At 35.6% G+C, this 23,140-nt stretch overlaps 1 non-coding gene across 1 annotated transcript; it reads left to right on the forward strand.

Moving 5' to 3' along the window:
- The first annotated feature begins 3,214 nt into the window (after positions 1–3,214).
- Positions 3,215–3,321, forward strand: LOC112838075 (U6 spliceosomal RNA). Its single transcript, XR_003211876.1, has one exon. It is a non-coding gene; the product is annotated as a U6 spliceosomal RNA (small nuclear RNA).
- The last annotated feature ends 19,819 nt before the right edge of the window (positions 3,322–23,140 follow it).

Consider the following 23,140-nt stretch of genomic DNA (forward strand, 5'->3'; position numbering starts at 1 on the left):
TCATTCAATCAGTTATTTATCCTATAAACATTCGCCACACCAATACTATGTGAAAATTCGGTGTGCTAACAGTGTAGAGAGAAGGGAGGCTCTCCTGCTTCCAAGGAGCTAGTCAGTGAGACAGGAAAGAAAGCAATTACAAAACAATGTGGCAAGTGTTATAATCAAGCTGAGTACAATGCATTTGGGGAACATAAAGAATGTTGCCTTAAATCCATACTCTGACAGTGTTTTTCTGTAAACTAAAAAAGTAACATAACTTGCACCTGTATTTGTGGCTATTTAAAAAGTATATAGATATCTCTTTAATAAAATTAACAATCATAGCATTTTCATTTCATAATATTTTTGAGTAAACATGCACATAAGTCAATGCCTGTCCATGAGGATGAGTTTGTATAAAATAATTATATATTACATATACACACACACACGTACACATATATAGTTGATTTAATAAGGAATACTCATAAAAATAAACTTGAGACCCATCATTGTTTCTCCTGTACTCTTTTACAATACACGTATTTTAAATGAGAATGAGTAACCTAGGAGCAGCAAGTAGGTTTTAGCCATGATTGACTGCTGAAGACTATCTGAAGTGCAATGGGGATAAGAATTCTAGAGCTGTCTAGATTCAGTGGGAAAGAATGTGGTTGTTGATTATATGTGCTTTGGGCACAGAAAACGGGAATACTGATACACTGTGCACGCTGTCCTTGGAATGGGTTAACAAGAGATGCTAAATGGTTGGCATCAAGAACAGGGAAGAAGAGGGAGTGCAGCACATTCAAATTAAATATTGCTGGGAAAATTACACGTGAACAGTCATTGGAAGATGATGTACTCCAGTAGGACACCTATTACAGGCTGGAGTCAGGTGTCAGGTCTGAGGGAAGGAAGAAATGATTGAGGGGCAGTGGAAGGGGGCAGTGGAGCTCTGCTGCAGACCAACTCCATTTTTCTCTCATTTGTGTTCAACCTGCAAATCATGAGGGGAAACAAACGTGTTTGGAATATATTGTTTTATGTGTGCTTGAGGTTGATTTTCAAGAGTTATCCTTTAAGGGGGAGAAAGTTTTTCACCTGGAAACAACACATCTATTATGACTATAGCTTTGAAGGTACAGGAGCCTTTGGGCAACAATAGGGGACAAAATAGTGTGTTGTTCAGTTACATTCATACAATTCTTTGAAAACTGTCCTGAACGACAGTCAGATTAAGAGCGTTGAAATGCTGAGCTCCACTGAAAAACACAAATCTTAGCTTGGTAGAATAACAATCTAGAATTAATCGCTGATAGACACAACATATTCGTGTTGAGTATAAAATCAAATTAACACCAGTAGGTTAAATGGTAGGACTTATTTTTAGAGTAAATTTCTTCCCTTGGCATAACCTATCAATCTTGACATTTCTTGTCTTTTTGCTCCTATGTTTTCAGTCCCTTCTCTCATGCATTTTTATGTATACAAAATTGAAACTGACAAGCATATTCCTCCCACTTGTTTGCTTTCCATAAGTGTGTGTGTGTGTGTGTGTGTACGTACTATGGAGGCCTTACAAAATTCAGAAAGGGTATGCATCAAGTCAACTAACAAATGTCCAAAGTAAAAATATGATATCCATTTCAAAGTTTTCTTCAATTCTTACATAGTAATCGGAAAGTGAAGACTTTCTTATTGGATCTGAACTCAGGACTAACATCTATTTTCATGCTAGCATGGATATCTATTGGTGAAGAATCATTGTACCTTATAAGAAGAAAGACATTTATTTATATGTATATACATATATATATAGAGAGAGCGTGCAATGCCGTGTTTTGTATGTATACACATGTATATGTATGTGTATATGTGTGTATGCATGTGTGCCCAATCAATTTATATATATCATACATAAAATTGGTCATTGCTATTTTAAATTTATATGTGGCTTACCATATTAGGAAAAAAAACTACCCCTTGGTTACTTTAATGATTTATTCCTTAAATAATTTAATAATTTAATAATTAGTGGTAGAAGTGAACCCAAGTGGCTATTTTCTCAAATCTGTATCCTTGGAAAGAAATATGAAAACCAGCTCTTCTATCCACTCTAGCAAAGGGGAGGTGAAGCCTATTGGTAGCAGAGAGAGCACTGAGGCAGTAGAAGATAAGGGTCTGGATTTGTGAAATGGCAATAGAAAGGGAGTGGGAAAGACTCTATGGTGACAATATTTGACCAGTTTTGGCTACTGTTTGGGTTTAGAAGAGAGAAACACAGGTGTAAGATGAAACGAATAAACAAAAGCCAAACCAAAACAAAAAAAACAACCAAACAAACCAAAACACCCAAAATCATATTGAGTTCTTATGTTTGAGCAACCAGAAAAAAGTCTTTTATCAGAAATAAGAAGGGATAATTTTGTGGCAGATTACACTTCAGTTTAGATATAAACCATAGCTGGTTCACTTAAATGTGATGTTCCAAAGAAAGAAACACAGATTGGGGCCCAAGAAGTTGAAGAGTTCTATAGACCTCTAGTGAATCATGAGATCATAAAATGTTCATAACAGCCTCTTTACTCATCTTCTGTTGCTTCAGCATATTCATTAAAATTGCTAAAAAAAACTCAGTTTTCTCTCTTCCCACAAACTACCCCCATCTTTTAGAGCATCCCATTCCTTCAAATTGTGTTAGAATAGCTTGGAGTTTGATTACAAGGAGACAGTATTAAATAAGCCAGACAGTGTTCACTAGGTCATGGGCCTTTTTCTAAACACTACATATATTAGCTCACTAACTTTTAAAACTGCTGTGTAAATTATGTGCTATTACTATATCCCCTTTATGGAAAAAAAACTGGGGCATAAAGAAGTTGTATGCTCAGAGTAACTTAGCTGTGAAGCTGGAACTCAGTCTGGCTTCAGAGAGCCCACTTTCAGTCACTCCCTAGAGTGTCTCTCTAATGACTGCACTGTTTTGCTTACTCAGTGGAGAGATCAGGTGATAACTTGAAGAGTCACACCATAGCCCCATCATCTTTTATGTGGGGAGGAAACAAAACATGGGCAAATTTCATAGCTCAAAATGTAGAAAGTTAATTGTATGTTGGTTTCTCTCCTCTGTTGTGCCCAATCAGTAAAAGAGATGTCCAATGAATGCCTACTGGCTTTGCTGGTCTTTTTTTGTTGGACTGGGTAATCAGATTTAAGAATCCAAGAAATAGTGCTCACTTTGGCAGCACATATACTAAAATTGGAATGATACAGAGAAGATTACGACGGCCCCTGCACAAGGGTGACACACAAATTCATTAAATGTTCCATATTTTTTCTGCTAAACAGATATTTTAAAGCATTAAGAAAAAGAATCTAAGAAATAATAGAAACTGGTTTGATGCTCTCTGAACCCATAGTTTACTTTGTACTCTACATTGCACCTTTAAAGATGGTATCTTAGTTTTCTGATGCTTGAAGCTAAAGTGGAAAAACACACAGACAAATTTGATAGAGCTGGATGTCATGGACGTGAACTTGAATCTGAAATACCTGATTCTAAGAAATCTTGAATTTAATTACCGGAGCCACAGTATGCCTATAATAATAGATTAAAACAAACAAAGAGTGGCATCCTCTTCACTCCTACACCCTAAATTTGGTCTTCTTGTCTACTTTTTCCATGGACATGGAATGTAGGAGATGAGGAAAGAAGTTCCCTTAATCAGAAAATCACAATATCAAAGAAGTAAAAAAAAATGCCACATTTATGAATATAAATTGTAGAGTGACTCAACCTACACTATGCAATTTGGTCTTCATAGTCACTCTTTCAAGTAGATAGAGAATATTTTTATCATCTCTATCTTAGAAAGGAAGCATTTGAAACTCAACAAATTTAAGTGACTTACGCAAGTTGACAAAGTTATTAAGTTGGGTGTCATCCAGATCTTCTGAATCCAATTCCTTTGCTCTTTTGACTCTTAGGATTTTTAATTAGGATAGGCAGTAACAAAACAGCCCCAAATCTCAGTAGCTTACCCCAGAAAAGTTTCTCACTCTAGCTTACATTGCTCTCATGGTTTGGCAGAGTGTGCTTCTCCACATGGGGATCCTGGTTATAAAGCTTCCCCATCTTGCAGCTACACCATCTGGAACTTGATGTCTCCTTAGTTGCTGAGGCATGGGAAAGAGCACTGAAGGGTCTCAGACCAGCAATTAAATACTTCATCATTTCTTCTCACAAACCATTACCCAAAAATAGTGATATGGTAGGAAGTCTCAGCCTTGTGTGAGTCCAGAAGGGGAAGAGAATTGGATATGACTAAGTACTAGAAGTCTTCTGATATGGTGACTTTGGATAAGTAATATTCACAGGTAGGAAAATGAGCATTAAAACAATTATGAGGGACACCTGGGTGGCTCAGTTGGTTAAGCATCTGCCTTCGGCTCAGATCATGATCCCAGGGTCCTCAGATTGAGTCCCGCATTGGGCTCCCTGCTCACCAGGAAGCCTGCTTCTCCCTCTGTGTGCTTCCCCCTACTGTGCACGCTCTCTCTCACTCTTACAAATAAATAAATAAATAAATAAAACAATTATGAAATAATTTCCTTTACCAGGGCTTTCTGTAATTTCTTTTTTTTCACTTTAAAATTTTATTGTTATGTTAATCAGCATACATCATTAATTTTTGATGTAGTGTTCCATGATTCATTGTTTGTGCATAACACCCAGTGCTCCATGCAGAATGTGCCTTCTTTAATACCCATCACCAGGCTAACCCATCCCCCCAACCCCCTCCCCTCTAGAACCCTCAGTTTGTTTTTCAGAGTCCATCGTCTCTCATGGTTCGTCTCCCCCTCCGACTTACTCCCCTTCATTCTTCCCCTCCTGCTATCTTCTTCTTCTTTTTTTTTCTTAACATATATTGCATTATTTGTTTCAGAGGTACAGATCTGTGATTCAACAGTCTTGCAATTTCTATTTCTATAAATGACAGAATCAAAAGATAATACCCTTTTAAATTAAACCCAAAACACATCATGTATGCTAGCCACATTTAAAGTGCCAACAGCCTGAAAGGCGGGCAACTAAAACATTCCTTACACTCTGTGAAAACAACCACCTGTATTGACCTGAGATTACTGTCAATCCTTGTTTAGGAACTGAGATTTTAGGTGGGTCCAACTTAATGTCAAACAGAGAAAAAGAATAAGTATAGCAGCAGATTTACTTGTTAATTTATTTTTTTCCTGGTGTCAAGACATTAAAAACTCCCAAGATCTACTCTATTACTTCAGAGACGTAGAGCTGTGATATTTTTTATAGCTAGAAGTCTCTGACAATTATGGGGAAGGATTATTGAATATCATTCAATATTGCTCTGAACTCAGAAAGCTTGAGAGAATAGCTAGGTAAATGACCAGAGCAATTTTATATCTTAGAAATCAAAGAAACAGCATGATTTAATGGAAAAAGAATGAGCTGCAGAGTCAAATGCCCTTGCTTTGGTTTTTGATTAAACCATTCATTGAGCCTCAGGCTTATTGAATGTAAAAAAGGTATAAATATTAACACCTGCTTTACTGGGTAATTGTGAAGAACCCATGGGACAGTTTTTTGTGACAGCAGTCCCTAGGCTGTAAAGCACTAAAATCAAACTTAGATGCTATTGAAAATTTGTTGGGTTGATATAGAGGAAACGAAAGACCAAATTCTGTGACATAAGAGCCAGGGTCGGACCATTAAGAATGTGGTGAGCGGAACTTTTTGCTCGGAATTTTCTTCCTTTCCTTCTTATTGCCAATGATCTAAGCATGGTATACTCTCTTCTTCCTTCCTCTATGCAGGTACAAGAAACTTAGAGCTCATTTTATGGTTAGAAGCAATGATCATTTTTAGAACTTTTTTTTTCTAAATCCGTGAAATAGCATGTGTGTAGGAAAAAAAGAAAAAGCTTTAAGTTTTCATGCATGCTGAAAAGATAATTTTTTTTCCTAAAGCATTTGCCTAGAAAGATATTCCATGTGTTCAATATAATGAGGCTTAATCCACTTTAAGGAGGATTACGTATTTGTCTCCCGCAAGTAACATGTGCTCCTTTAAATAAAATGTATGTGGGTGAAATGCTGCAATTTAAACTGTAGAGGTGAACTTGATCAAATAAGTGAATACGTTCAATAAATGAAGGAACTAATAATTAAAATTGAATTTCTAATGGATAAACTATGTGGTCAGTGTTGCAAAGTGTGCCTTTGCTACCATGGTGTTAGTATTTTAGTTCAAGCTAGTGGGTTGAAGAACAGATGTTGAAAAACTGTGCTTTTTGGTTATAAACACTATTTATATGAACTAATTTCTTCTGAACTATAATCCTCATCTTTAAACTATTTTTAGAGCCAGAATTTTAATATGTGCCATTTTAAACTGCCTAAATAACCAGAGGATTAGAAATCTCTTGGAAAGAAAGTGCTTCCAGGGTGCCTGGGTGGCTCAATTTGTTAAGCAGCTGCCTTCAGCTCAGGTCATGATCCCAGGGTCCTGGGATCGAGCCCCATGTTGGGCTCCCTGCTCAGTGAGATCCTGCTTCTCCCTCTCCCTCTGCCTGCTGCTCTTCCTACTTGTGCTCTCTCTCTCTCTCTCTCTGTCAAATAAATAAATAAAATCTTACAAAAAAAAAAAAAGTGCTTCCAAAGCAGGTAGTTACTCACATCTCTAGTATACTTATGAATATTTCCGTATGAACAGCCTACCGTGGACAAAAACCCAACCTTGCCATATCTCTTCCCTCTCAACTGGATTCATCCATTCATTTATTATTTTTTTTTATTTAACACATAATTTGCTGAGATTTACTATTGGTAGGCACTCTTCCAGGTGCTAGGAATATAGATGGTAAGGACATAGATGGTGACTGTGGATGTGGCGTACTCTTTAGAGATAGAGGGTCTCTCTGAGGAGTTGAGAGTAAACAGAGACCTAAATCAACCATACAGAATTGGAGGGGTAAATTTGGAAGGAGAGTATTGCATACAAAAGCCCAAGGTTAGAGTGCCATTAGTGTCTTTGGGAAAGAAGCAAATGTGGCTGCCTTGGCATGAGGAATTAAAAGAAAGGTCCCTGAAGCTAGGTCCTGGAGGGCTTCAAAGGTCAGAATGAGAATTGTAGATTCGCTTTTAGAAATCATGGCAGCTATTGGAGGTTCTGGGGTAGGAGAGAGGGACGTGATTAAATCTGTGTTTTAAGGATTTCCCTGGCCACAGTGTGGAGACTAGCCCACAAAGGATTAGTGTGCAAATAGGGAAACCACTTGGGACATCTGCAGCAAACCAGAAGCCCACCTTCACATAGCAAATACATGTCATGATTCTCATTAGGGAGCAAATTAATATACAAAGTTAAAGACTGGAAGCCCAATTCTGATATGGCTGAATTTTGTGACTGGTTACTGGTTTAGTACTCCTTGACGAAGTTGACAATTGTGAAATCTGTAAAGTCTCAGTTCCACTTATCAGTAAAATAGAACGATACATGACTTCCCCTCTGCATGTAATGGGGGCAGGATCAAAGGAGATAATGTACATTGAAAACACTGAGAAAACCATAAACTTCAAAGCATGGTACTTTACAAGTGCTGGGTATTGTTATGCATAATTATCTGTCCTGATTTGACTTCAGCAAAGGACGTTTGTTTCCTCTGAATTGGTCAAAGAGGAACCAAGCATCATTCTGAACTGCAACTAAATCCAGTTGTACGCCAGGTAAATTAAGTGGAATCTAAAGATGATCATTTACGATTTTTTTTTTTTAGAAAGAGAGCTTTTCTTTGAAATTCAGGTGGCATAAAATTGACCAACCTGAAATCCTTAAAGCTGGCGGGGTCACTTGTCAGAAATATCTCTGTGAAATGTCATTGTTATCATTATGAAATGGAGCCATGGTGGTTTAACTGACTATATTGAAGATTATAACTGTTTCTCAGGACACTGCGACATCTGTGTATGCCCAGGGAACCTGGCCTCTTGTTCAGACAAACCACAAAGCATAATGAAGTGGTGCTCCTGATGTTTGTGGAATTTAATCTCTTTCTGAGTGGCAGGAGAAGCAACATGATGTTTCCCCCAAAGTCTCCATCCTTTCATCCAGCTTACTTGTCTATTCTCCTTTTTCTTTCTCATTGTATTGAAAATATTGAGGCCTATGAACAAGCTGACATGCCTGGTTAAGGAGTTTAGGCTTGTTTCTGAAGAGTTTTCATCTATCAGAGAGCCCCCTTGCTCTGTATTTGACTAATTGCTCCCTCATAATTTGATTCAGTCCTTTCTCAAAGCTCCTCACTCAGATCTTCTCGCCACGGTTTCCTGTGACATGACTTCACAATCAACAGCCTTTCTCTTCAGGAAGAGGCAGACGATAGAGGTGAGGAAGGGAAAACAAAGAAAGCCATTTTCAAGAACGTCGCCTTCCTTCCCATCAGGTCTTTTTTGGATAACGTCACAACACGTTATTTGTGATCACAACTCGTATTTATAGAGATCTAGATTTGACAAAATGCTTTTTATATATTATGTGTTAAAAAAAAAACATGGACACACACAGACGCACATACTGTGAGAGAGCTAGCCTCATTTATGGAGCAGAAATTGAAACACATATGCAAAAGCACATTGTGGAACAAGGGAACTGACCCATGTCTTACAATTTTAACCTCACTTCTTTTCTCCTCTGGACTCAGAGTTGCCTAGAAAAAGTATGTCAGTATAGTCTTGCAGATGTATACTCACAAGGAATGTGCTATTTTATGTTATTAAAGATTTTATTTGTCAGAGAGGGAGAAAGAGCGAACAAGCAGGGAGGGCAGCAGGCAGAGGGAGAAGCAGCCTCCCTGCTGAGCAGGGAGCCCGATGCGGGGCTCGATCCCAGGACCCTGGGACCATGACCTGAACCGAAGGTGGACACTTAGCTGACTGAGCCACCCAGGTGCCCCCATTTTTTACTTTTTGTTGAGGTAAATGGCACACATACTGAGAAAGGCACCTAAGGGTAAAGCAGGCAGAGGGAGAAGCAGGCTCCCTGCTGAGCAAGGAGCCTGATGCGGGACTTGATCCTAGGACCCTGGTATCATGACCTAAGCCAAAGGCAGACGCTTAACCCACTGAACCACCCAGGCATCCTGGAATGTGCTCTTTTAAATCAGATACCAGTGTATCTGTCCTGACAGGGATTAGAGGCATAGAGGAAAGGAGGTTTTAGGAGATGGATCCATGTGGGTTACAGTTCTGCCCCTTCTGTCACTAGTTGTTTAGTAAGTGCCCATTTATTCAGCAAGTGTTATTGGTTGCTTATCAAGTGTTGGGCACTGTGACAGAAATATGAGAAAACTAGTAAAGAGAAGCATATAACCTACATTTACAACGTGAAGGCAGGAGAAGGAAATACTCCTGAATTCCAGTCTAATTCTCTACATATTATGTCATACTGTGCTCCAATTGCTAACAAGTATACTGATTTTGTTTAAAGAATATGACTTTTGCAAAAACTATTTCTGTAGAACAGGTTATTATTTCTCTAAAAGAAGATAAAATTCAAACGGATAAAATAGTTTATGAGAAGTTTGGATCAAGATGTTGGATGTTTAAAAATCTGTAACAGCTATTCCTAAACAACCACTAGTAGACAGAAATTAGAGAAATAAGTCAGGAAGTAAAAAATTGTTCTAACAGATAAGAAATTAGTGATAACTATTAACTTATACATACCTCTTTAGAATGTCACAAATTTGAGATGTGTACAAAGAAACTTGCCAAAAAACAAGGGTAAAAGCTATCAAAAATCATATAAAATATGTAAAAGAATTTTCTTCATAATTTAAAGGGAACAAAATAATAAGAAAAGGGAAATATATTGTAAACAAATTGTAAATTATGTCATAATATAATCATCAAAGAAAGGACACAAAAGTCCAGTGTGGTTAAAGAGTAAATAAATATAAAAAAAATACATAAAGGAAAATTGTGAGATTTATTTTCATTACATCTTAAATAATTTAACAAAGAAAGAATTTTTAAGAGAAATGATGGCATGTTTTAGAGTATATTTCAGTTCACTATTTAATTTGTTTTCAGTGACATTAATGGCAGGTTTATTTATTTAAACAAAACCTGTGTGTCAAGGAATTTTACAAACCTCAATGTATAAAAAGTTGATGGACGGTGAATGTGTCATTTTTCTTGTTTTTTGCAGCATAGTTCTCCAGGTATTTGATGTTTTATTTTTTAAATTAAAGAAGTGGCACTGAGCTAAATTGGACACACCAAGATTTAATAATTATATTTTTCCAGCTGTGTGTATTACCAGACCCATAATTCTGAGTCATCCACATTACTCCTATTCAAGGAAACACCTATGATTCAAGCCCATTAAAAGTGGTCAACAGAAAGAATATTTTGAGGTAAGAAGATGACATTTTGAAATGCACATCTATTCCTATAACATCTCAGAACTTGGGCATAATTTAATAAATAAGTAGAGGCAGGTGATAGATTAGATAGGTAGGTAGGTAGGAAGGTAGAGAGATGAATAAAGAGGTCCTTGCATTATATGTAAAATGTTCTGTATAAAAACTATTATTTCTAAATAATCAGAAGGAGTTCTATTAGGCAAAATGTGCCACTTTAAAATTACTTAAGTCAGTAAAATAGCAGTTTCCAGTATTTATTAATTACCATCAAATAAACGGATGTGCTAAATAGCTCAAAAGTACATCTCTCAAATTCCCTTTAAAAAAAAAACAGCTTTATTGAGGTATTGATATACAAAAACTGTACATACATATTTAATGTGCACAACTTGATGAGTTTGGCTTTCTTGACTTCTTATAGTATGTTGCAGACATTTGGTTTTTTAGTTTAGATACTCTGCCATTTTTATCTACCAAGTCTTCTTTGGCATTTTTCCTTACAAGGCAGAATAAAATTATCCGGTTTCTGTGATTATTTCGGAAGACACAGACCCAGCATTTGGGCCCTCCTATTGACACTGTCATCCCAAATGTTGCAGCCTTTCCCAATGCAAGGTTAAAAACAGGATGATTAGTTCAAAAGGAGGGTTTGCCAGAAACCTATTGACTTGCTTAACAAAGGCTTTCTATTTCTTTTCCTTTTTTTTTTTTTTTTTGGTCTTATTTGGAATCGTATGTTTGACTGATATCACCTTGGGAGATCCTAGCCAAGCTAAAGAACATTTTGTTTATAATAACAGCTAACATTTATTCAATGCATATACTTTGTGCCAGCTCTTTTTTAATGTTTGGCATTTAACATCTCATTTAATCCACACTTTAATTGTATGGGGATGGAAAACAATGACATCGTTTAATGTGGGAGGAGACCTGAAGAGAGGGAAGTACGCACCCAGGATCGCTTCTGCATAGTGGGTGGAGCGAGCCTGTGAACCCAGGTAGCCTGGGGCCAGTCAATCTGCCAAACAGCTTCACTCTTACTATCCTGTGATACAGTTTAAGCCAAGCTCAAGCAGTATGGACTCAGACATTGACAGTTTTTGTTACATCTAGGCTTGTATTGGTTTTATGTAATTATCAGTCCCTTCAGAAAGGAATAAAACATAGTCATGTATCATGTCTGGGAAAACTGAACAGCAGCAGATCTTGACTGGAACACCTTTCCTCTCAATTCTCTGATAAAAATTCACTTGTGACATTACTCTGTCCTGTCTCTCTCATAGTTCTTTCTCACTGTGGTCGGCAGAATCATTTTCTTCCACACGTTCTTCAAATATTGATGGTCCACAGGATTTTGGACTCAGGTCTCCTTTCTATCAATTTCTGAGTGATATGAGCCATTCAGCATCAGTGCCCACTTGTGTGTGTTAATGACTTCTGAATCCTCTCGGCTAGACCATGTTTTTCTTCAGGCTCTGAGTTAGTATATACCATTGTCTTCTTAAGAGCTATGCCAAGATCTTCCAAAGGGATAAAATGCCAGAATTAAGCTTTCCCATGTCTTTCTTACCCAAATGCCTTTTCCTCCTATTTTTATCTATTGTTAGCCTCATCATTAGCATATAACCTCAAGAAGAAGTCACTAGTATACTTTGGTTCCTTTCTCACTTCCTCTCCCTTTTATAGTCTTCCAGTCACTGAGTCTTGTAAATTGTACTTCCCAAATGCTGCTTAAATGTACTTCCTCCTTCCCATTCCTTTTACTGTTGATGTATTTTAATTTTTTATATTCTGATTTATAGTCTGTTGTAATAAACCCCTACTTGGTCTTCATTGATTTTTTTTTTCCATCCTGTTCTATTTTCCACTTTAAAACCCAGTATTCTTCCCCAAAACACACTTTCTTGATGTTGCTTACATGTTACAACCTCTGAAAATTCTACACACTGGTAGAAAATGACCTGACTCTTTAATGTAGTATGTAAGATCTCATAACAGTCTTGCCCACCGTCCTTTCCTACCCCCTTTTCTTCCTCCTTTCACACTATGCTATAGCCAAGCCAAACTTCTTTCTTTCCCCAGAACGTACCTTTTTCTCATTAAAAAATAAACAACAGGTATTCATTCTCTCTGAGCTCTCTCCCTTGTTTACATAGACCAGAATAATCCTACAGCTTTTATTCATGATATAAATTGCAACCCCTTCATAAAAGAACAAACATTGGTAGAGAATTCATTCCCTCTTCTTTGTTTGATAACCCTCTGTTCTTATATTTACTATTGCAGTTGGCATGCTGAATTTTATTTTTCTTAACTTGGTTTTCCAACCCAAGTTTCTTTCTTTCCTTTTTTTTTTTCTATATTTATCAGAGATATTGGCCTGTAATTTTCTTTTCTTATGGTGTTCTTGTCTGGTTTTAGTATTAGGGTAATGCTAGCTTCATGAAGTAAATTTAGAAGTGTTCCTTCCTCTTTGATTTTTTTGGAAAAATTTGGGAGGAATTGGTATGATTTCTTCTTTAAGTGATTGATAGAACTCACCAGTGAAGCCATCTAGTACTTGTCTTTTGTCTGTTGGGAGGTGTTTGATTACTAATTCAATCTTCTTACTAATAATTGGTCTATTATCAATCTTGGTAGGTTGATGTTTCTAGGAATTTATCTCTTTCTTATTAGATTGTTCAATTTGTTGGCCTATAATTTTTCATAAGATTGTATTTCTTATGATATTTTGTATTTGTGTGCTATCAGTTGGCACATTTCTTCTTTCATTTCTGGTTTTATTCATTTGAGTTCTCTGCTTTTTTTTTTTTTTTTGGTGAGTCTGTCTAAAGGTTCCTCTGTTCTATTTCTTTTTTAAAAAAACGGGTCTTAGTTTCATTGATCTTTTCCATTCTCTTTTAGTTTCTATTTCATTTATTATTATACTGATCTTTATTTCTTTCCTTCTACTAACTTTGGGGTTACTTTGTTCTTTTTCTAGTTCCTTGAGGGGTAAAGTTAGGTTGTTCATTTGAGATCTTTCTTGTTTCTTAATGTAGGCATTTATCACTATGAAATTCCCTCTTAAAACTGCTTTTTCTGCATCCCATAAGTTGTAGTATATTGTATTTCCATTTTCATTTGCCTCAAGATACTGTCAAATTTATTTTTTAATTTCTTCTTTGACCCATTAGTTGTTCAGTAGTTGTTCAGGAGTGTTTAATCTCCATAATTTGTAAAAATTTCCAATTTTTTTCTTGTAATTGATTTTTAGTTTCATATTATTGTGGTTAGAAAAGATGCTTGGTATGATTTCAGTCTTCTCAAATTTATTAAGATTTGTTTTTGACCTAACATATAATCTATCTTGGAGACAGTTCCATGTGTATTTTGCTGCTTTTGGTTGGTATGTCTATAAATGTCTGTCAGGTTCATCTGGTCTAACGTGTCACTTAAGTCCAATGTTTCCTTACTGATTTTCTGTCGGGATGATCTATCCATTGATGAAAGTGGGGGGTATTAAAGTTCCCTACTACTTTTGTATTGCTATTTATTTCTCCTTTTTAGGTCTGTTCATATTTGCTTTATATAAACCTAATTTCAAGATGAATAGCATTTGGTATTAGTTGTACAGGCTTTATAAAAACTTCCCCTGTAAAATGTTTTGGTACATAGTAGACAAACAGCATATATTGCCCAGTTAATAAATGACTGAAGGATAGAGAATAATTATGAAATTTGTTTGGAATTGACATACAACATAAAATATCTAGTGTGAATGCCATAAAACCTGAAAAAGGATACTTGCTTTAATGTAAAGCAAAAATTTATTCACATAATAGCAAAAAGTACCACATTGTTATAAAATTCTTAATACTACACTGCAAAAGACTTGCAGACATTAATTTTTGCAATACAGATCTATAACAAAACTGACATTTCAAGGTCAAAAATGCTAATTGAGTCTTGGGCAAATGTAAGATGCCTTATTGGAAAGAAGTTGGAATAATTAATCTTGCGGATAAAGCACCTGACATTTGATTAATAAAATCAGAATATCAGGTTAGGGTAAAGGTTAGTGAAAAAAAAAAAATGAAGGCTTTTCTTTTCTCCTTAACATTACTTTACAGACAATTTTGATACCAATATTTTTGTCCAAACTATTTTCTGCATATTATTATTTGCTCAGGAATTTTGTTCAATTTATCTTCTAAATTTGAATCAGTATTTTTCTAATTTCAGCATGCGTATGAACCACCTACAGATATTGTTAATAATATAGACTCAGATTAAGTGGGTCTGGGGTAAGGCCATGTTTCTGCATTTCTAGCAAGCTCCTAGGTGATTTTGGTGCTACTGGTCTGAGAACTACACTTTGAATAGATAGTATGTAGGACAGTGTCTCAAAGTTTTGTTGCACATTTGTAATGTCAGAGGACCACAGATCATCAGGGAAATGCAAACTACAATGAGATCACCTCACATCTGTCAGAATGGCTCAAATCAACAGCACAATAAACAACAGGTATTGGTGAGGATGTGGAGAACGGGGAACCCTTTTGCACTGTTGGTGGGAATGCAAACTGGTACAGCCACTCTGGAAAACAGTATGGAGGTTTCACAAAAAGGTAAAATAGAACTACCCTATGATCCAGCAATTGCACTACTAAGTATTTACCAAAAGAATACAAAAACACTAATTCAAAGGATACATGCACTCCATTGTTTATAGCAGCATTATCTACAATAGCCAAATTATGGAAACAGCCCAAGTCTCTATTAACTGGTAAGTGGATAAAGAAGATGTGGTATATTTATATAATGGAATATTATTCAGCCATAAAAAGAATGAAATCTTGCCATCTGCAAAAACATGGATGGAGCTAGAGAGTATTATGCTAAGTGAAATACATTAGAGAAAGACAAATACCATGTGATTTCACTCATGTGGAATTTAAGCAACAAAAGAAATGAGCAAAGGGGGAAAAAAAGAGAGAGAGAGAGAGAGAGAGGGAGGCAAACCGGGAAACAGACTCTTACTATATAGAGAACAAAGTGATGGTTACCAGAAGGGAGGTGGGTGGGAGGTGGGTTAAACAGGTGATAGGGATTAAGGTGTGCACTTGTGATGAACACTGAGTGATGTTTGGAAGTGTTGAATCTCTATATTGTACACGTGAAATAATATTACACTGTTCATCTACTGGAATTTAAACAAAAACTTAAAAATAACTACTGATATCTAAACAACAAAAGCAAACATTAATAGGACTATATTGAATTCAAAAACTTCTGCACAGCATGAGAAATAATAAAATAATGAAATGCCTGTGGGGGGGTCAGTAAGTTAAGTGGCTCCCTTCAGCTCAGGTCATGATCCTAGGGTCCTGGGATCTCGCCCCACATTGGGCTCCCTGCTCAGTGGGGAGCCTGCTTCTCCCTCTCCCTCTGCCACTTCTCCTGTTTGTGCTCTCTCACTTGCTCTCTCAAATAAATAAATAAATACTTAAAAATAAATAAATAAAATGATAAGACAACCTATAGAATCGAAGAAAAATTTTGAAACAATGTATCAGGTAAGGGGTTCATATTCAGAATAAATGAGGAACTCCTGTAACTTAAAAACAACAACAAAGCAATCTGATTAAAAAGTGATCAAAAGGGCTAAATATCCAGTTTTTCCAAAGGGAATATCAAAATCACCAATAGGCACATGAAGGGATGCCCACTATCACTAATCATCAGGGAAATGAAAATAATAACCTTAAGATATCACCTCATACCTATTAGAATGCTTATCACCAAGAGGACATGAGACAATGGTAACATGATGATATGGTGATAAGGAAACATTTATATGTAGTTGGTAGGGATGTAAATTGGTCCAAGCAGTATGGAAAATAATATGGAGGTTCCTTAGAAAGTTAAAAATAGTTCCACCATACAATCCAGCAATTTCACTGCCAGGCACAAGCATACATTGTTTTATTGAGCTTCACTTTATTGTGCATTGCAGATAATGTGGTGTTTACAAATTGAAGGTCTGTGGTGACCCTAAATTGGGCACATCTATCATCACCATTTTTCCAGAAGCATTTGTTCACTTTGTATCTTTGTGTCACATTTTGGTGATTTTTGCAATATTTCAGACTTTCTCAGCATTATCATGTTATGGTGATCTGTGATCAATGATCTTTGAAGTTACTATTGTAATCATTTTGGAGTTCCATAAACCATACCCGTATAAGATGGTAGACTTAATCCATAAATGTTATGTGTGTTCTGACTGCTCCACCAAAGGCCATTCCCTCATCTCTCTTTCCGCAGGACTCCCTATTACCTGAGAGAGATAATTAGGCCAATTAATCATTCTACAGTGGCCTCTAAGTGTTCAAGTGAAAGGAATAGTTGCATGTCTCTCACTTTATTTTTTTATTTTTTATTTATTTTTATTATGATGTTATGTTAATCACCATACATTACATCATTAGTTTTTGATGTAGTGTTTCATGATTCATTGTTTGCATAAAACACCCAGTGCTCCATGCAGAACGTGCCCTCCTTAATACCCATCACCAGGCTAACCCATCCCCCCACCCCCCTCCCCTCTAGAACCCTCAGTTTGTTTTTCAGAGTCCATAGTCTCTCATGGTTCGTCTCCCCCTCCGATTTCCCCCCTTCATTCTTCCCCTCCTGCTATCTTCTTCTTCTTCTTCTTCCTCTTTTTTTTTTTTTTTTTACATATAATGTATTATTTGTTTCAGAGGTACAGGTCTGTGATTCAACAGTTTAACACAATTCACAGTGCTTACCATAGCACATACCCTCCCCAATGTCTATCACTTTAAATGAAAAGCTAGAAATGATTAAGCTTTGTGAGGAAAGCATGTTGAAGGTGAAATAGGCCAAAAACTAGGCCTCTTGTGCCAAATAGCCAAGTTGTGAATGCATGCAAAGGAAATGTTCTTGAAGGAAATTAAAAGTGTTACTCCAGTGAGCACATGAATGATAAGAAAGCAAATAGTCTTATTGCTGATATAAAGAAAATTTTTGTGGTCTGGCCAGAAGATCAAACCAGCCACAATATTCTTTGAAACTAAAGCCTAATCCAGAGCAAGGTCCTAACTCTCTTCAATTTTATGAAGGCTGAGTGAGGAACCTGCAGAAGTTTGAAGCTGGCAGAAGTTGGTTCATGTGGTTTAAGGAAAGAAGCCATCTCCATAACATAAAAGCACAAGGTGAAGCAGCAAATGCTATTGTAGAAGCTGCAATAGGTTACCCAGAAGATCTAGCTAGGAGGATTATGGAAGGTCTAGACTAAATAGCAGATTTTCAGTGTAGACAAAACAGCTCTATATTGGAAGGAGATGCCATCTAGGACTTTCATAGCTAGAGAAGAGAAGTCACTGCCTGGCCTCAATGCTTCTAAGGACAGGCTGACTCTCTTGTTAGGAGTTAATGCAGCTGGTAAGTTTAATTTGAAGCCAATGTCCATTTACCATTTCAAAATTCCTAGGGCCTATAAGAATTATGATAAATCAGTTTTTGCTTGTGCTGTATAAATAAAAAAACAAAGCCTGGATGACAGCACATCTGTTTACAAAATGGTTTACTGAATATTTTAAATCCACTGTTGAGACCTACTGCTAAAAAAAAAAAATTCCTTCAAAATATTACTCCTCATTGACAGTGCATCCGGTCCCCCAAGAGCTCTGATGGAGATGGACATGGTTAATGTTCTTATGTCTGCTAATACAACAGCCATTCTGTAGCCCAAGGATCAAGGAGTAATTTTGACTTTTGAGTCGTATTATGTAAGAAATACATGTCCAAAGGCTATGACTGCCATAAATAGTGATTCCTTTGATGGATCTGGGTAAAGTAAGTTGAAAACCTGGGCAGGATTCACTGTTCTAGGTACCATTCAGAATATCTATGATTCATGGGAAGAGGTCAAAATATCAACATTAATAGGAGTTCAAAGAAGTTGAATCCAACCTTCCATGGATAATGTTGAGAGGTTCAAGACTTCATGGAGGAAAGACTTGGTGGAAATAGTGAGAAAACAAAAATTAGAAGTGGAGCCTGAAGATGTGACTGAAATGCTGCAATCTCATGATCAAAGTTAAATGAACAAGGAGTTGCTTTTTATGATGAGCACAGAAAGTAGTTTCTTAGGATGCAATCTACTCCTGCTGAAGATGCTGGGAAGGTTGTTGAAATGACAACAAAAGATTTAGAATATTACATAGTTGAGTTGAGAAAGCAGTGGCAGGGTTTGAGAGCATTGACTCTATTTTTGAAAGAAGTGCTACTGTGGGTAAAGTGCTATTAAATAGCATCACATGCTACAAGTTGTTCATGAAAGATAGAGTCAATTGCCATGGGAAATCTCAGTGTTGTCTCATTTTAAGAAACTGCCACAGCCACTTTAGCCTTCAGCAGCCACCACCTTGAACAGTCAGCAGCCACCAACATCAAGGTAAGACCCTTCACTGGCAAGAAGATGAAACCTTGCTGGAAACTCAGATGATGTTTAGAATTTTTAGCAATTAAAGCATTTTTAATTAAGGTATGTACATTGTTCTTTTTAAGACTTAATGCTTGGGTTTGAGTATATTGTTACCAAATACCTGGTCTTTTAATGGCCCATCCAGTAAGCTAATATTTTGTTAAGCATTTGTTTTTTAGATTAAGACAGTTAGAACCTCAACTAGTAGCTGATGGCCATCTGTGAAAAAAATTTTGTTTTTCACTTGAGGTAGATTGTCTAAAATAGACATCCTCATGTAGTATACAGAACCTCGCTCATTGTTGTGTGCACTACAAGTTGCAATTTGGAAAACTTGCTGTATTGGAATTCTATCAGTACATAGTTCTTTGAATACTGATGTTCTCTCCCAAACACTGGTTACAGCAGCAGCATTTTTCATGCATAAAAGTAGAAAGGCCACTAAGGCCAAAGATTTAAAAAAGGATTGTACAAATTCTTATGTTAAACTAAGCTTTGCTGTAATATTGTTTTCCCTTCAATATGTGACAGTACAGGAATGTTGCTAAATGAAGGGGGTAGAGTATTGCAGGGCAGCATTTTAAATAAAAAGTTTTAATATTTATAAATTTTGATAAGTTTGTTTCTATAGGGAAGATTTTTCTTCCCTACAACTATTTCTGGAATAGCAAATTGCTTCCATTATTAAAAGGCAAAGTTAGTTAAAAATAGTTTTAAAAAAAGACTTAATGCTCTTGCACACTTAAAAGACTATAGTATGTAATGTAAACAGAACTTTCATATGTACTGGAAAACTGAAAAATTCACTTGACTTGCTTTATTGCAATATATGCTATATTGCAGTGGTCTGGCGCCAAACCCACAATATCTCTGAGGTATTCCTGTACCACACTCATTTAGAAAATGAGGGAAAATAATAGCATCTACATTGTGAGGTTATAAAAATTAAATAAGTTAATAAATATGGGGCAGTATGCACCCAATATGTACAGTATTAGCAATATATTATTTTATCATTATAGTTATATTATTGTTGTTAATGTGATTATTATAACACAAGTATAATGAATATAACTTATTTTATAGATGCTGTAATGAAAACCAATAAAAATTACCAGTATATAATCCTGGTTAAGGTACATATGTTTCTAATTCTAACCTTCCACTCTTTGCTGTTATTCTTAACTCCTACATCAACACTTCCTGAAATTTGATATAAATACTGTGATTGACAGTTTACAAAGCACACATAATAAGCTCATTTACCCCTCACAAAAGTTTGTGTGGAGTTATTGTTCATCCAGAGATGAGGATTCTAAAGCTTTAAATTGTCAAGTGACTTCCTCAGTTTCAAACAACTAGTAAGTAGTAAAAATGTGAAGTCAAAGCCAGAATCTCTCTAGGAGGCTGGTATTACTCTGATATCATAGACAGACAAAAATATCACAAGAAAGTAATTACAGACCAATGTCTGTTATCAATGTAGATGTAAAAATCCTCAAGAAAATGTTAGCAAACTGAATTCAGCAATTTATAAGGAGTATGATATACCATGGACAAGTGAGATTTATGCCAGGAACACAACACTGGTTAAACTTCATCAACCAGTGCAGTACACCATAGTAATAACATAAAGGAAAAACAAAACAAAACAAAAACACTATACAGGATCATATCAGTACATGTAGAAAAAGTTGACAAATCCAACACATTTTTATGATAAAAACAGCAATCTAGGCATAGAAGAGAACTTCCTCAATTTGACAAAGAACATCTTTGAAAACCCATATCTAACATCATACTTAATGGTGAAAAACTAAAAGCTTCCCCCTACAGTCAGGAAAAAGACAAGGAGGTACACTCTCACTTATTCTATTCAACGTTGTACAGGAAGTTCTAGCCAATTAGGCAAGGAAAAGAAAAGTCATCTAGATTTGAAAGGAAAAAGCAAAACTATCTTTGTCAGAAGAAATGATCTTATATATAGAAAAATGCAAAGGTTCCACACATGCAAAACTACCAGAGTTAATAATGAGTTCTGCAAAGTTTTAGGATGTAAGGCAATATGCAAAAATCAATTGTATTTCTGTACACTAGCAATGAAATATCCAAAAATGTAATTAACAATTCCATTCATAATAACATCATAAAGAATAAAATGCTTAGGAATGAATTTAACCAGGTAATTGCAAGTTTTATAGACTGCAAATAAAGTATTATTGAAAGTAACTAAATCTAAATAAATTGAAAGGCATCCCATGTTTATAGATTGGAAGACAATATTAAAATAGCAATACTCTTCAACTTGATCTACAAATTCAGTGCAGTCTCTATTAAATAAATTCCCAAACTGCCTTTTTTCTTTTCTTTCCTTTTCTTTTTTTTCTGAAATGGGACAAGTTGATCCTAAAATTCACATGGAACTTCAAGAGATTTCAAGTAGCCAAAATAATCTTAAAAAAGAAGAACAGAATTTATGGACTTATCCTTCTCAATTTCAAAACATACATCAATGCTACAGTAATCAAAACACTGCCATACTGGTATAAGGATAGATATATAGATCAATGGCAGATAATCCAGAGTCCAAAAATGAACCCATTCATCTATGGCTAATTGATTTTCAATGGGGAAAAAAGAGAGTTTTTTCAACAAATGGTGCTGGGACAACTGGATATCCACATAAAAACAAATGATTTTGGACCTCTTTCTCACGTGGCATATGACAATTAATTCAAAATGGATCAAAGACCTAAATGTAAATGCTAAAACAATAAAAATCTTAAAGGAAACATGGGTGTAAATCTTTGTGACCTTGGATTAGACAATGTCTTCTTAAATATAATACCAAAGCAAAAATAACAAAACAGAAATAAATTGAACATTAAAAGTAAAATCTTTTTTTCATCAAAGGACACTATTAAGTATAAAGAGTTGCAAATCGTGTCTGATAAAAGTCTAGTAACCAGAATGTATTTTTAAAAATGCTTACAAGTAAACAAAAAAATAATGAATAATAGGTAAACAACTTGAATAGCTATTTCTCTAAAGAGGATACACTGTTGCCAAGAAGAATGGGAAAGGAGGTTCAGCATCATTAGTCATTACGGGAATGGAAATTAAACCCACAGTGAGACACCACTGAATATCCATGAGGATATCTACAATAATAATAAAAAAATAGAAATAACAAATATTGGCAAGAATGTGGAGAAGTTGGAAAACATACATTGCTAGTGGTAGTGTACAAGAGTATAGCCACTGTGGACAGCAGTTTGGCAATTCCTTAAAAAATAGAGTTACCAAATGAAACAGTAATTCTTCTCAGTATATAGTTAATAGAACTGAAGACATAATTTCACACCAAAACTCAGACACAGGTTTTTATAACAGCATTATTTATACCAGCCAAAAAGTGGAAACAACCCCAAAGTCCATCAACTTCTGAATGGATAAATAAAAGAGATATACACCTACAATAGAATATTATTCAGCCATAAAAAAAAATACTGGTGTGTGCTATAACATGGATAAACCTTGAAAATACTATGCTAAATAAAAGAAGGCAGAAACAAAAGCCCACATATCCTATGATTCAATTTATAGGAACTTTCCAGAAGAATTAAACCCAGTTTCCAGCATATGGGAGGATAGATGAATGGAAAGATACAGGTTTTCTTTGGAGTGATGGAAACATTCTGGAATTAGGTAGTGGTGATGGTTGCACCTTATAAGTGTATTTAAAATCACTGATTTGTGTACTGTAAAATTATTAAAATGGTGACCTTTATGTTATGTGAATGTTATCTCTATTAGAAAATAAATAAACAAAACATCCAAAGGAAATTATCACTCACTGCAAGTTTTCACAGTGGCACTGTGCCATTCAGTGCCTGCATTTTTATCTGAGTAAAATCTTGAAGAGTTGCTTTTAACATTAGAATTCAATACATGAATATCTTTCACCATAATATAGAGTGCACACCATGTATATTTGTTGAAATAGCATTTTCTACAATCTCATTCAGAGAATAAAAGCATAGAGAATACTTCCTAACTCATTTTATGAGGCCAGCATTACCCAAATTACAAAACCAGACAAAGACATTGCTAGAAAAGAAAATGACAGACTAATATTTCTCATGAAATTAGATGCAAAAATACTCAAAATATTTTAGCAAATTAAATCCAAAAAATATAA

The sequence above is a fragment of the Callorhinus ursinus genome, unplaced genomic scaffold (assembly GCF_003265705.2).
Source record: "Callorhinus ursinus isolate GAN/ISIS: 27379988/994484 unplaced genomic scaffold, GSC_fseal_2.0 scaffold22, whole genome shotgun sequence".
Classification (NCBI taxonomy): Eukaryota; Metazoa; Chordata; class Mammalia; order Carnivora; family Otariidae; genus Callorhinus; species Callorhinus ursinus.